At 40.7% G+C, this 13,686-nt stretch overlaps 1 protein-coding gene across 13 annotated transcripts in view; it reads right to left on the reverse strand.

Moving 5' to 3' along the window:
* EPB41L2 (erythrocyte membrane protein band 4.1 like 2) overlaps positions 1-13,686 on the reverse strand; it is a 205,862-nt gene that overhangs the window by 113,296 nt on the left and 78,880 nt on the right. Inside the window, exon 1 of one of the 13 annotated variants that reach the window (XM_043888090.1) lies at positions 9,909-10,026. The exons of the other annotated variants lie outside the window; for them this stretch is intronic. The gene's annotated coding sequence lies outside the window, so the exon portion shown is untranslated. Of the gene's footprint in view, positions 1-9,908; positions 10,027-13,686 lie in introns of those variants that run through there. 13 annotated transcript variants of the gene reach the window in all.

Consider the following 13,686-nt stretch of genomic DNA (forward strand, 5'->3'; position numbering starts at 1 on the left):
TGTTCATTATTGGGTCCAGATGTTTCCTTAAAACCTTGAGAGAAGCAGCGCTACTCTAAGAGTCCTCACTGTTAATAAAACCCGTGTCCAGGAGGAAGAGGGCAGGAGCTGCTGCCGACTGAGGAGCTCCCATCCTCTGCTGAGATCACAAGCAACAGGAGGTCTTTGATTTCTATCGACAGAGCTCGATCCATTCGTTAGGGAATTCAAGATTTACAGAATGGGGAACATGCATTTCTAAACTTGAAAAATGGGGGTAAGGTATGGCAAGAGGCTTTCCTTTGAGACAGGAACAAAATGTGCCAGAAAGACAAACTTTAAAAATATTGGCAACGTGTACACAGTTCCAATTTGGTCACTTTCCAGTGTGACAAATCCTGTTTTTAATCCATCGTTGTGACTGGGCAGAGGATATAGAGAGCCACTTTCTGAAACCCACAATCACTTTCTTACATTCATCTCCCCAAACAGATCTCTGGATCCTAAGAAAACAAATTTCCTGGATCCCAAGAAAAGGTCTTTTAATACACCTACTACCTTCTTTTATGTGAATGTGAGAAAAACAAAACAGCAACCCCAAAAAAGGAATGACTAAGCAGTCACCTAACTGTACCTAGGAAGTAATAAGAGCGATGCTTCTCAAAAAATGGTCAACATTTTTTTTAAGGGAAGGAGGGAAGAAGAGGAGGAAGAAAGGGAGGAAAGAAGAAAAATATCTGGAGAGAGAGAAGTAATAACAAAAACAGGCAGGCTGAGAGCCGACTGAAAGTAATTCCTCTCCTTTGTAGGCTTATTTTTCTTCAGTGTCAAAAGGTCTAGAAAATACTATATCCCATGTCCAAATACATACAACTACATTTCAAAGGGACTATTTGTTAGTTTAAATTATCTATACGGTGAGGGTAAACAGAGTTATTTTTTAAATAATTCAATGCTGCCCACCCTAGTTACCTTAATAACACATTACATCGTTTGTTTGGTTTCTTTTAAAGGGATAAAGGGCCTATAAGAGAGAGAGAACTATTCTATAAAGATATAAGTAAACATCTGGTTTAAATTAAACCCACATATACAAAAGATATGAACTGTAGCCCTTTGCTAACTCAAGTCTAGGCAGGATCGGATTACATTCAGAGCATGAATTTCCTCCAGCCTTTCCACTACTTTTTAACAGAACTCAAATCTTGTTCAGCTTTTCTCTTTTCCACACGCGTGCCAGCAGAGGCTGGCTCCAGGTCAGGCCACAAGGTAATGGTGTGCTGGCGTAGGGTAATCATGGTAGCTCCCCATCCCTCTGCCAGGAAAACATGTAAAAGTCCGTTGGTGGGCTCCTGGGGAAGGATGCCTCTGTCTAGAAAGAGCCACAAGAAAAGAAGGCCCCCTCTCCTGCCTCTAAACACTGTGTATGTGGCTCCCAGAAGTGCTGTTACCATCCTGAATAATCCATGAGGGGGGAAGGCCTGGAGACAAAGTGACATATAGCAGAAGGCACTGGCAAAAGTTACAGGGAAGAGGACCAGCCTGCTGGGCATGCTACCGGTGACCAGGTCCTGGAGTTGAGCTTCCCATCACGTGAGATAACATACTGCTCCCCATGGTTTAAACAATTAAACCAGGGGGTACGGTTCCTTGCAGTCACTATTAGTCTCTGCATATTCTGAGGCAAGCGTTAGAAACTAATCCCTAAGAAAGTAGGAATACATATAGAACCAACTCAGGCGATTATTACTCCCCACTGGGTTTTAGAGCCCTCAAGCCTAAAAGCTATGATTGTCCAAATGCCCCACTTTTTCCAGATGTTCAATCTTTGAAAACCTAGTATTAGAGATAATGGTCTTCCCTGGTAGCTCAGCTGGTAAAGAATCTGCCTGCAATGCAGGAGACCCCGGTTCGATTCCTAGGTCAGGAAGAGCCCCTGCAGAAGGGATAGGCTACCCACTCCAGTGTTCTTGGGCTTCCCTGGCGGCTCAGATGGTAAAGAATCTGCCTGCAATGAGGGAGACCTGGATTTGATCCCTGGGTTGGGAAGATCCCCTGGAGGAGGACATGGCAACCCACTCCAGTATTCTGCCTGGAGAATCCCCATGGACAGAAGAGCCTGGCAAGTTACAGTCCACGGGTCATTAAAAAGTCAGACACGACTGAGCGACTAAGCACTGCACAGCACATTGGAGTTAATATTAGTGAGATAAGCCATTAATTCTTCATTCTATCAACTCTAAATAAAAACGAAAGAAACTATCTTAGAGTTCAAAGTATGATTCCCCTTATTCGTACACTGGAGAGGAGGGTATGTGAAAATCAAGGCATTATTCTCCACAATGTCGAAGCCCCAAAACACCTAAGATAAGTGCTAACAATCTGATTTGTTAAAAGCAAGTCTCTGCTGTTCTCATTAAGAATCAAGCCAAGAAAAAAATCTGAGCGAGGCAAAGCCTTTTCCGCAGGCAACTAGGGTCACCGAGGGACAGCTGCCCTTTCCCAGAGCTCAGGATACCAGAGGCTATGCATGAATCACCAAGGATCCCAAAGCTCCGTACCATCATTCTCATAATCAAAATGCACATGAAGCTTGTCATTTGGGGCGCTCCAGCCTCACACCCTCATCAAGGTGATAGAGACATCCAGAATGCTGTTGGCTCCTCGTTAATCAATTACGGACACTGAGTTGTGGGCTCAGAATTATCAATGAACTGTGTTTGCTCAAATTCCTTCTCTCAGACGGGGCCCTGAATTTTTGTAAAGGCCAGAGCCGGAGCTACATTCTTTGTGTGCGAAACCAGCTATAATCTTTGGATAAAATAACATGATGATTTGGAGATCAAGTCTAGGAACTGAAGAGACCAGGGTTAGGATTCCAGCTGTCTCATACTAGCCATGGAACCACAGAAAAGTTATTGAGGCTCACTGAGTCTCAGTTTCCTCATCAGCAAAACGGGGATATTTATACATACCCACTGGGTGACTATAAGGGTTAAATTAGATGCTATACATAAAGTGCCTGGCACAAAATAAACTCATAATAAATGCTGGGCCACAGTCATCATATAGGGATTCTAAAAAAGAAGGGACTATATCTGAATCTTCACTAATCTTCCTGGTTCCAAATAGGAAAAGGAGTACGTCAAGGCTGTATATTGTCACCCTGCTTATTTAACTTATATGCAGAGTACATCATGAGAAACGCTGGGCTGGAAGAAGCACAAGCTGGAATCAAGATTGCCGGAAGAATATCAATAACCTCAGATATGCAGATGACACCACCCTTATGGTAGAAAGTGAAGAAGAACTAAACAGCCTCTTGATGAAAGTGAAAGAGGAGAGTGAAAAAGTTGGCTTAAAGCTTAACATTCAGAAAACTAAGATCATGGCATCTGGTCCCATCACCTCATGGGAAATAGATGGGGAGACAGTGGAAACAGTGTCAGATTTTATTTTGGGGGGGCTCCAAAATCACTGCACTTGGTGATTGCAGCCATGAAATTAAAAGACGCTTACTCCTTGGAAGGAAAGTTATGACCAACCTAGATAGCATACTAAAAAGCAGAGACATTACTTTGCCAACAAAGGTCCGTCTAGTCAAGGCTATGGTTTTTCCAGTGATCATGTAAGGATGTGAGAGTTGGACTGTGAAGAAACCTGAGTGCCGAAAAATTGATGCTTTTGAACTGTGGTTTTGGAGAAGACTCTTGAGAGTCTCTTGGACAGCAAGGAGATCCAACCAGTCCATCCTAAAAGAGATCAGTCCTGGGTGTTCATTGGAAGGACTGATGTTGAAGCTGAAACTCCAGTACTTTGGCCACCTGATGCGAAGAGCTGACTCATTGGAAAAGACCCTGATGGTGGGAAAGATTGAAGGCGGGAGGAGAAGGGGATGACAGAGGATGAGATGGTTGGATGGCATCACCGACTCGATGGGCACGAGTTTGAGTAAACTCCAGGAGCCGGTGATGGACAGGGAGGCCTGGCGTGCTGCAATTCATGGGGTCGCAAAGAGTTGGACATGACTGAGTGACTGAACTGAACTGAATATTTGAATCTTCACTAAGGATATTAATAGTAAGAATAGAAATAACAATAAATAATGAAAATATCAGCTATTGGCTGAAGACTTTTCTAGAGATTTTACATGAAGCAATTCCTTTAATACTCACAGCCTTTGTGGTAGAAACTAAAATTACTTTCATGCTGCAGATGAAGAAGGTAAACGAGGATCAAGAAGGTAAATGAGGTACCCCAATATTCATTGCAGCACTGTTTATAATAGCCAGGACATGGAAGCAACCTAAATGCCCATCAGCAGACGAATGGATAAGAAAGCTGTGGTACATATACACAATGGAATATTACTCGGCCATTAAAAAGAATTCATTTGAATCAGTTCTAATGAGGTGGATGAAACTGAAGCCCATTATACATGAAGTAAGCCAGAAAGAAAAACATCAATACAGTATACTAACGCATATATATGGAATTTAGAAAGATGGGAATGATACCCTATATGCAAGACAGAAAAAGAGACACAGATGTACAGAACAGACTTTTGGACTCTATGGGAGAAGGCGAGAGTGGGATGATCTGAGCAAATAGTATTGAAACATGTATATTATCTAGGGTGAAACAGATCACCAGCCCAGGTTGGATGCATGAGACAAGTGCTCGGGGCTGGTGCACTGGGAAGACCCAGAGGGATGGGATGGGGAGGGAGGCGGGAGGGGGGTTCAGGATGGGGAATATGTGTAAATCCATGGCTGATTCATGTCAATGTATGGCAAAAACCACTACAATATTGTAAAGTAATTAGCCTTCAACTAATAAAAATAAAGGAAAAAATAAATAAATAAAATAAAATAAAATATCAAAAAAATAAAAATTCAAAAAAGAAGAAGAAGAAGGTAAATGAGGATCAATGCCATGAGCAGAGCCGCACAACCAGTAAACAGAAGAGCCAGGATCCAAACCCAGGCCATCTGGCTCCAAAGACTTCGGGCAATCCTGCCAGCAGTCTCAAACAAGTTCACTGTCATATAGCCAGCATCTAGCACAATTCCTTAAAGTTCATTATTTGTTGAAAAACAAAAATCCATAAACTATTACTACCATTTGGTGGTCGTCTACAATCCAAAGCAACATGTTTTAACAGAGCCCCTGATAAGTTTTACCCATTTTCAGGATGTGGGTTTTATCAGCCTCTTAGCCCCTCCTTTCAAACAAATGTTTTCTGAGGACTGTCATAACCTATGTACCAGACATCAGTAACACAGATGAAAGAAGCCTACTCTTAGCAGCAATACATATTTAAACCACTTGCCATTAATTCAGAACTTTTGGAAATTTAAATTCAGAAACCACAACCAGTTTGAAAAGCTGACCATGGTTTTCTTTACATCCACCGTTGTCATCTCTTCAGGAAGTCACACATGGGAAATCTTGGTTAAAGACTCATAAAACACAAATAGGTATCATGCTTTTTATTTTTTTTTTCTTTTTTTTTTTTTTCTTTTTTTGGTATCATGCTTTTTAAAGAGCACTTAATTCTCATTCTCAATTGTATTTGCTAGAAACATATTTGCTCTATAGCAGAATTTAAGTAATTTCAATAAAAAGCCTAATAAAATAGACCTGGTTATAAATTTCTTCAACATCAAAACTGCAAAACAGGGAGTTTAAGGGAGAATGGACATGGGTGTATGTATGGCTGAGTCCCGTCGTTGTTCATCCGAATCCATCACAACATTGTTAACAGGCTATACTCCAATACAAAATAAAAAGTTAAAGAAAAAACTTCCAAAATAAATTGTCAGCTAGGCTGACCAACCATCCAATAGGGGAAAAAGTGACTGAAAGATGAGTAAAAAGTTAAGAGGAAAAAAAAGAAATACAAAGGACCCATGAAATGTATGAACCCATGAAAAGATGCTTACCACACTCATAGTAAAATAAATACAGTTTAAAAATTTAGCATGGAAAAATCCAAAAGCTTAATCATGTAATCACTGAGCAAGATTATGGGAACAGAGGCATTCTCAGATAACTGCCAGTAAAAGAGTAAATTGGGACAGATCCAATGGGAGTCAGTGTGCCAACAGGTATCAAAGTTCCAAATGCGCACACATTCTAAACCAGTTACTCTGCTTGTGGGGCAGATACATCTGAATATGTACAACACTTACACACCGATGATTCCCTGTAACGCTGCTTGTAACAGCAACAGATCAGTGTTCATCAATAGGTGACACTATGCGACCTTCATACAACAGAATACTATGCAGCTATAAAGAAAAAGGGGAAGGTTTCCACCTATTACAGAAATATCTCCCAGTTACACAAGTCCAAAAAGCAAGATTCAGACAGCACATCAGACAAGCTGCGCCTTGTGGGCTGAAAGTAATGTGAGCGGGAGGCCTAAGTGTGTGAATCCACGTGCACGCATCCATCTGTATAAGCATGACGAAAACAGCAGTGATTATGGGGAATGGATGATGACTGGGTGGATGAAGTGCAGAGATGCAGATATGGAGACAAAGACATCACTGAGTGGAGTCTGCAAACTGAAGACTTAAATACTTTATTAGGAGGACAATACTCATGCATTAAAACGTTTTATGCATTATGCGAACCCAGCACGATCGGTCGGCTTTCTTGGAGACAACCTGAATGCCACACTGCCACAAGTGATGATGTCGCTTTGACCCGTCACATAGCTCTGACCTCACAAATGAATGGTCTGGGTGCAAAAGCCTTCCAATCTATTCCAGCTCAGCAGCTGCATTAAGACAGCCTAAAATAAAACTGATTTCTTAGCATATGACCTTTAAGATTATCTCTACATTCTCAAAAGAATATTTCTCCTAGCCTCCGATTCAGCATACTTTACAAACCCACGCCTTACCAGGCATAGCCTGTTCTTGAAAGCAGGAGAAGCTCAAACACCTAAGCTTTTACAGCAGCGAGATAGACATCTTTTAAGAAGTTCATCAAGTATTCATCTCATAAAAATAATAATAGCCCCTAGAGTTCCTTAGGAAACTTTGCCAGCTTTTTATCCTTCTCAGAGTGAAGCTAAAACAAAAATCTGTCTTTTGCTAACAAAAATATCTGTGCCTACACAGGTAGGCCAAAAAAAAAAAAATTAGTATTCCTTATTCTCTGCTGGAGGAGTTGGAACAGAGAACTTGGAAATAATTTCTCTGAAAGTTGAGGAAATGTTTTCAAAGGAGAGTAAAACAGCATGGGAAGATTCTTATTAAATTCCTAAGCTGGTCACACACAAACATCTCCAATCTTGATCTGCAGCTTCCTCCTCATTTAGAGGGAAAGGCAGGAATAAAATTGGCTTGAGCAGCATGAGGATGTCGTGTTTCCTGTCCACACCGCTTCCCCACCCCGCATCTGCTCCTGTGCTCCCATGAAGGGGGTACTGTTGTGCAAATAAGTAACTGCATGTTCCCAGTGCACTGGTAGGCAGCCGGCAGCTTCTCGATAACTGTCTTTTGTGATGTTCCTAGTGTTCGGGGAACATTGCTTTGGACCACCATCATTAAACAGAATGTTCTATGGAGAAGAAAAATATACCTACTTGCAGTTTCTTCCAATGATGTCATAACTAGGCTCCCAACAGCAAAAACACCACCAAAATTCTCACCTTGTCATAAGAGACACCAGGGAATACACTTCTGAATCATCCCACAACCACCTTCTGAGCGGGATCCTTACTCAGCCCCAACGTAAAACTCACCTGATATCAAGCAGTCATCTACAACCAGTCTAATATTATTTCTGTGTGAAGTAAACTCTAAATTCTTTAGCTAAAAAATAACAGTGGTTCAGGAGGCTTTTCCCAAATAAGCTAACAACAAATCCACCAAGGTTAACTGCACAGGATAAATGCACAGGCTGCAGACGCTGCATTTTAATAGGTCATAAGACAAAAGCCTGTCAAACTCAATCAACTCCTCAGGCCATGACAAGGCCACCAGGCTGGAGCCTACACTGATCTCACACTTTCAAATCCTCTTCTCCATAAGCTTTGGAACGCTGCCGTTGACAGGCATAAATATCTAAACCTTGTCAAAAAATGGAATTCACTTTTTCAGTTTTGGTCGTTAGCTCCTCTATCATTTTACAATATTTACAGCACTGCCAAAGAGTTACATCAATGCATAACATGTATTCTTAAAATATGAGACTATAAACGGAACAATTTTTCTAGCTTAGGTAAGCAGATCCCAATGTGAAGGCCAGTCCTCCAGTCGGTTGGCTAAAGGTGCCATAGACCGTTAGCATATGGACCCTCCAAGCGTGATAAAAGCAACTTTCCCCAGGCGGGAAAAGATGTAATTACAATGGAATTACAGACATGCCATCTGGAATGCTTAAAAACTTTTTCTTTTCCCCAAGTAGTTCTACTCTAAGCATTAGTACATTCAAAACTACTTAGTCAGTTTTAAACAACTACTTTTTAGGTCATGCTGGCTAGGGACAAGCTTTCACTTTGGCTAAATATATTTGTTTCTTTGGAGGTAAGATTCTCAAAATGCAACATCTGTAAAAGTGATTTGGTAGAGAATCTACTGAAGAATATGCTAGGTATTCCAACCCTTGGAACCCACCAAAAGTTTCAAGCCAACAAAATTTTCAAGCCAAAGTTTAAAATTTCTCATTCCAACTTTCTTTGTGATCCAGCTATGATGCTAAACAATAGGTCATCAATATATCATACAACAAGTACTGGAACACTCCAAAATAGACAGTCCATAGGGAAGGTGGGGGTCCTATGAATGACTGTCCAGGTCATCAGCATCAATTCCATAGACATTTATTCCCTCACCTGAGGTGTCAATAGTTTGAAGAGACAATTCTTTGTTAAACCTAAAAACAGAAAGCTTAAACTTCACAAGTATATATGCACCTCCCCCCACAAAACACTCAGTAATTTCCTCAATGGTCTAAGAACATTCCGGGCAATGTCAACAGCAAAGAAGGAACTTACAGATGTAATCTGGCCATCACAATGGTACTGCTTTTCATTTTGTCAGAAAGCAGCAACGGAACAAGTTTCTTTCCCCAGGAAGGTTGTTAGGCAGGTAAATTATATCAAGAAGAAGCATGAAGACGACTTTTTCTAAATTTGGATGTTTGAATCTGGGCAACATGGTGGGTTTTCACATTTCTTCAATGTGACAAAAGATTAAATATTCAGTAAAAGAAGTTGATACCTATTATTCAATTAATATTTACTTAGGCCATGACAGCATTAAAACAATATATAATTCTTGATAGCTCTTAATGACCATTAATCTGTAGATGCTAAAAGTAAAAAGCAAATTCAAATCTCTGCTAGCCGTAATGTTTTTTAATCAAAGGAGTTAACTTATAAAATGTTTCATTTTCATGATAATTGAAATCTATCATCTTTTAACATGCTAAAAAAAAAACTGTATGCTATTAACCTTACATAGTCCTCATTGTGCTTTAGGAATGATTCATTTTTGTACAGTATATAGTACCACTGAATAAATCAATTGTGAAACAGTAGAATAAATATCTAAAACCAGCTGGCTCCACTATTCTCATAGGTCAAACCTAAAAAGGCAATTATGTTAAAGATAACTTGACAAAACTCAACATTTGCCTTAGAAAATGCAAACAAATAGTCTAAAAATACATACACATTTTTCACAGGGCTTGGTTCAAATATAACTGAACATATTCTCTTGCCAGATAGTGCACATAATCAGATTCCATCTACTCTGTACTCTATACATGAGTACTGTCCAAATTCTCAGTCTCCTAGATACTGACAGTCCGAAAGGCAAACTTTTTTCAAAAGCAAAAACGAGTATATACCCCCAAACCTAACTGCTACAATAGAAATTTCCGAACACTCCCCAACTCGAAATACATACGCAGTTTTATAGAAGTACATCGAGCCCGCTGTCTGCTGTTCCCTGTCATTAGAAAGCTGTGGAAAGAGGATGGAAATCCAGCTTCCAACTGCGTAATGAGCAAGACCAGCCCCACCCAGGCCAGACCCCGCTGGAGAAGGGCATGCTCAGTAGAAAAGCCCAGCGTGGTTCCAAGTTACTTCATTCCTCAGCTAGAAAACCCACATGGGTCAAAGAAAGTCATCCCCTTGCTATCTGTTCTACCCACTAAATGAAGAACACTTTACACAAAGAACAGTTTTAACGGCACAACTGTAATCCTATGATTGTAACTGTTTACAATTCTACTACTGCTAGGGAATTTTTCCCTCGTTTTTTGTATTGTTTTTACATTGCTTTGAGTTTGCACTCCTCAACTTTGCTTTTATTTCTTGCTATTTTAATCCACCCTATAAATAGACACCAAAAGTACATGCATATAACATATACTCATCTTTCTTGATAAAATTGGTGTATATATATATATAGATATAGATATAGAAAAACCATTCAAATACATATGTATTTCACTTTTATATATTGAAAACTGGACTATTTTGATTCATTTGTAAGAGAACTTGCTTATTCATTCACACTGTATTTAAAGGAAGGCCCGTTTCAATCTAGATTTATAGGTACCATCATATAGTTACAAAGCAGATAAATTCTTGTTTCATTATTATATTGTCTTTCTAAATTGAGCAATGAAGGATACAAAAGGTGAAATCCTACATCCATTTGTCATATGAATACAAATACATATGGAAGCAAGGTAAATTTATAGTCACTAAAGGGAAATGCAATTATTCTAAGATTCGGGTCAGAGAGCATTGAAAAACACCAACCTTCATTAATTCTACAAGACCATCCCCCTAGTCCCTTACATTTCCACATTGAATTCTGGTTGTTTTTCCCCCCAGCATAGATAACTACATTAACCAATGAGGACCAAGACAGACTCTGAATCTAGGTATACATATTTACATCTTGACCCTGTTACCACACCACACTGCTCTCCTACCAAACAGTTCTTAAGTCAATGAGTATTATATGTTCACATTCACCCTACAGCAGTCTTCTTAAAAGAAGAATTATTACAAATAAAACATTAGATAATTAAATAGATTATTAAATAAAACATTAGATAATTAAACAAGATATCACTCATACCAACTAGGAGAGAAAAAGTAAGTTTTCCTTTACAGGAACTTAATGAAAATATGTTTCAGTAGCAGCTCTGAAGAGATTAATCTCTGTCAAAATGAACAAACACAAACTTAAAAAAAATCATTCTATATAATGGAAGTAAACTTCACTATCTACCCACAAAGCTTTCACTGGTTCACAAAAGGGCAATTTGGTGAGTTTTTTAGTAGAGCTTTATTGACTATGCCAAAACCTTTGACTGTGTAGATCACAATAAACTGCAGAAAATTCTGAAAGAAATGGGAATACCAGACCACCTGACCTGCCTCTTGAAAAACCTGTATGCAGCTTAGGAAGCAACAGTTAGAACTGGACAAGGAACAGACTGGTTCCAAATAGGAAAAGGAGTACGTCAAGGCTGTATATTGTCACCCTGCTTATTTAACTTATATGCAGAGTACATCATGAGAAACGCTGGGCTGGAAGAAGCACAAGCTGGAATCAAGATTGCCGGGAGAAATATCAATAACCTCAGATATGCAGATGATACCACCTTTATGGCAGAAAGTGAAGAGGAACTAAAGACCCTCTTGATGAAAGTGAAAGAGGAGAGTGAAAAAGTTGGCTTGAAGCTCAACATTCAGAAAACTAAGATCACAGCATCCAGTCCCATCACTTCATGGCAAATAGATGGGGAAACAGTGGAAACAGTGAGAGACTTTATTTTGGGGAGCTCCAAAATCACTGCAGATGGTGATTTCAGCCATGATATTAAAAGATGCTTACTCCTTCGAAGGAAAGTTATGACCAACCTAGACAGCATATTAAAAAGCAGAGACATTACTTTGCTAACAAAGGTCCGTCTAGTCAAGGCTATGGTTTTTCCAGTGGTCATGTATGGATGTGAGAGTTGGACTGTGAAGAAAGCTGAGCGCTGCAGAATTGATGCTTTTGAACTGTGGTGCTGGAGAAGTCTCTTGAGAGTCCCGTGGACTGCAAGGAGATCCAACCAGTCCATCCTAAAGGAGATCAGTTCTGGGTGTTCACTGGAGGGACTGATGCTGAAGCTGAAACTCCAATACTTTGGCCACCTGATGTGAAGAGCTGACTCATTGGAAAAGACCTTGATGCTAGGAAAGATTGAGTGCCGGAGAAGGGGACAACAGAGGATGAGATGGCTGGATGGCATCACCAACTCAATGGACATGAGCCTGGGTGGCCTCCGGGAGTTGGTGTTGGACAGGGAGGCCTGGCGTGCTGCGGTTCATGGGGTCACAAAGAGTCAGACACGACTGAGCGACTGAACTGAACTGAACTTAGTAGAGCCAAATTTATTTAATCCATCTTTTATTCAGATTGTGTTTTTCCCACATTTGTTAAATGTATTTTTTAAAACAGAAACAGCAATAGAAACCAGCAGTAGGATGGCAGATTTACTTCAGTATACTGACTTAAAAAAATACTGGCTCCAAACCTTTTTCTAAAATGTATTGCTCCATAGGGCTTCCCTGGTGGATCAGACAGTAAAGAATCCACCTACAATGCAGGAGACCTGGGTTCGATCCCTGGGTTGGGAAAACCCCCTGGAGGAGGGCATGGCAAGCCACTCAAGTATTCTTGCCTGGAGAGTCCCCGTGGACAGAGGAGCCTGGTGGGCCACAGTCCACGGGGTCGCAAAGAGTCAGACATGACTGAGCAACTAAGCAGAGCATTGCTCCACAGAATGCAGAAGTCTCAGGACTACTGACGGACAGCACTGGATCCAGCGAAGCTGACAGAGGCAGATGCTTACCGTCCACCCCAGGCAACTCTCATCACCACTGTGCCTGCCTTACTTCCTAACTCCCCTACTTCCATCAACTGAATTATATCTCCCCAACATCCATATACTGAAGCATGACCCCCCCCCCAAGATGATGGTATTTGGAGGCGGGCCCTTTGAGAGAGAATAACGAGATTTAGGTGAGGTCATCAGGGTGGGCCATCACGATGGAACCAGTGGCCTTCTAATACGGGACACCGGTGAGCTTGCTCATTCTCTCACAGTCTCATTCTTGCCCCCTCTCTCACCTTGCTCTGTGCGGACACAGGTTAGGCAGCCATCTACCATCTAAGAAGGGAGTCTTCACCAAAAACTGACCGTGCTGGCACTTGATCTTGGCCTTCTGGTCTCCAGAAGTGTGAGAAAATAGACTTGCAGTTTAAGTAAACAAGTACATGGTATTTTGTTATGGAAGCCCAAGCTGACTAAGGCAGCTACTTTCTTAATCACAGAACCCAATGCCATTGCTCAAGCTCCTCTGCTGGCTTCAATCCTGCCCATGAGACATCAGATTCTCATTATTCAAACAAAGGTTAAGAGAATTAAGATAAGAGGTGAGTTTTGTGTTGGACAGGTGTTGGACAGGGAGACCTGGCGTGCTGCAGCTCATGGGGTTGGCAAAGAGTCGGACACGACTGAGCAACTGAACTGAACTGATTTGGAAGAAGAACAAGTCATTAATAGAGTGGATAAAAGGAGAACCCAGAGAATTTAAATGAGTTTCCAAAACTCATATACTCAATACGTGGTAGAGGTAGAAATTACACCAGTTTAGTCTGCTTCAAAACCAAT

Source organism: Cervus elaphus, chromosome 26 (genome assembly GCF_910594005.1).
Source record: "Cervus elaphus chromosome 26, mCerEla1.1, whole genome shotgun sequence".
Lineage (NCBI taxonomy): Eukaryota > Metazoa > Chordata > Mammalia > Artiodactyla > Cervidae > Cervus > Cervus elaphus.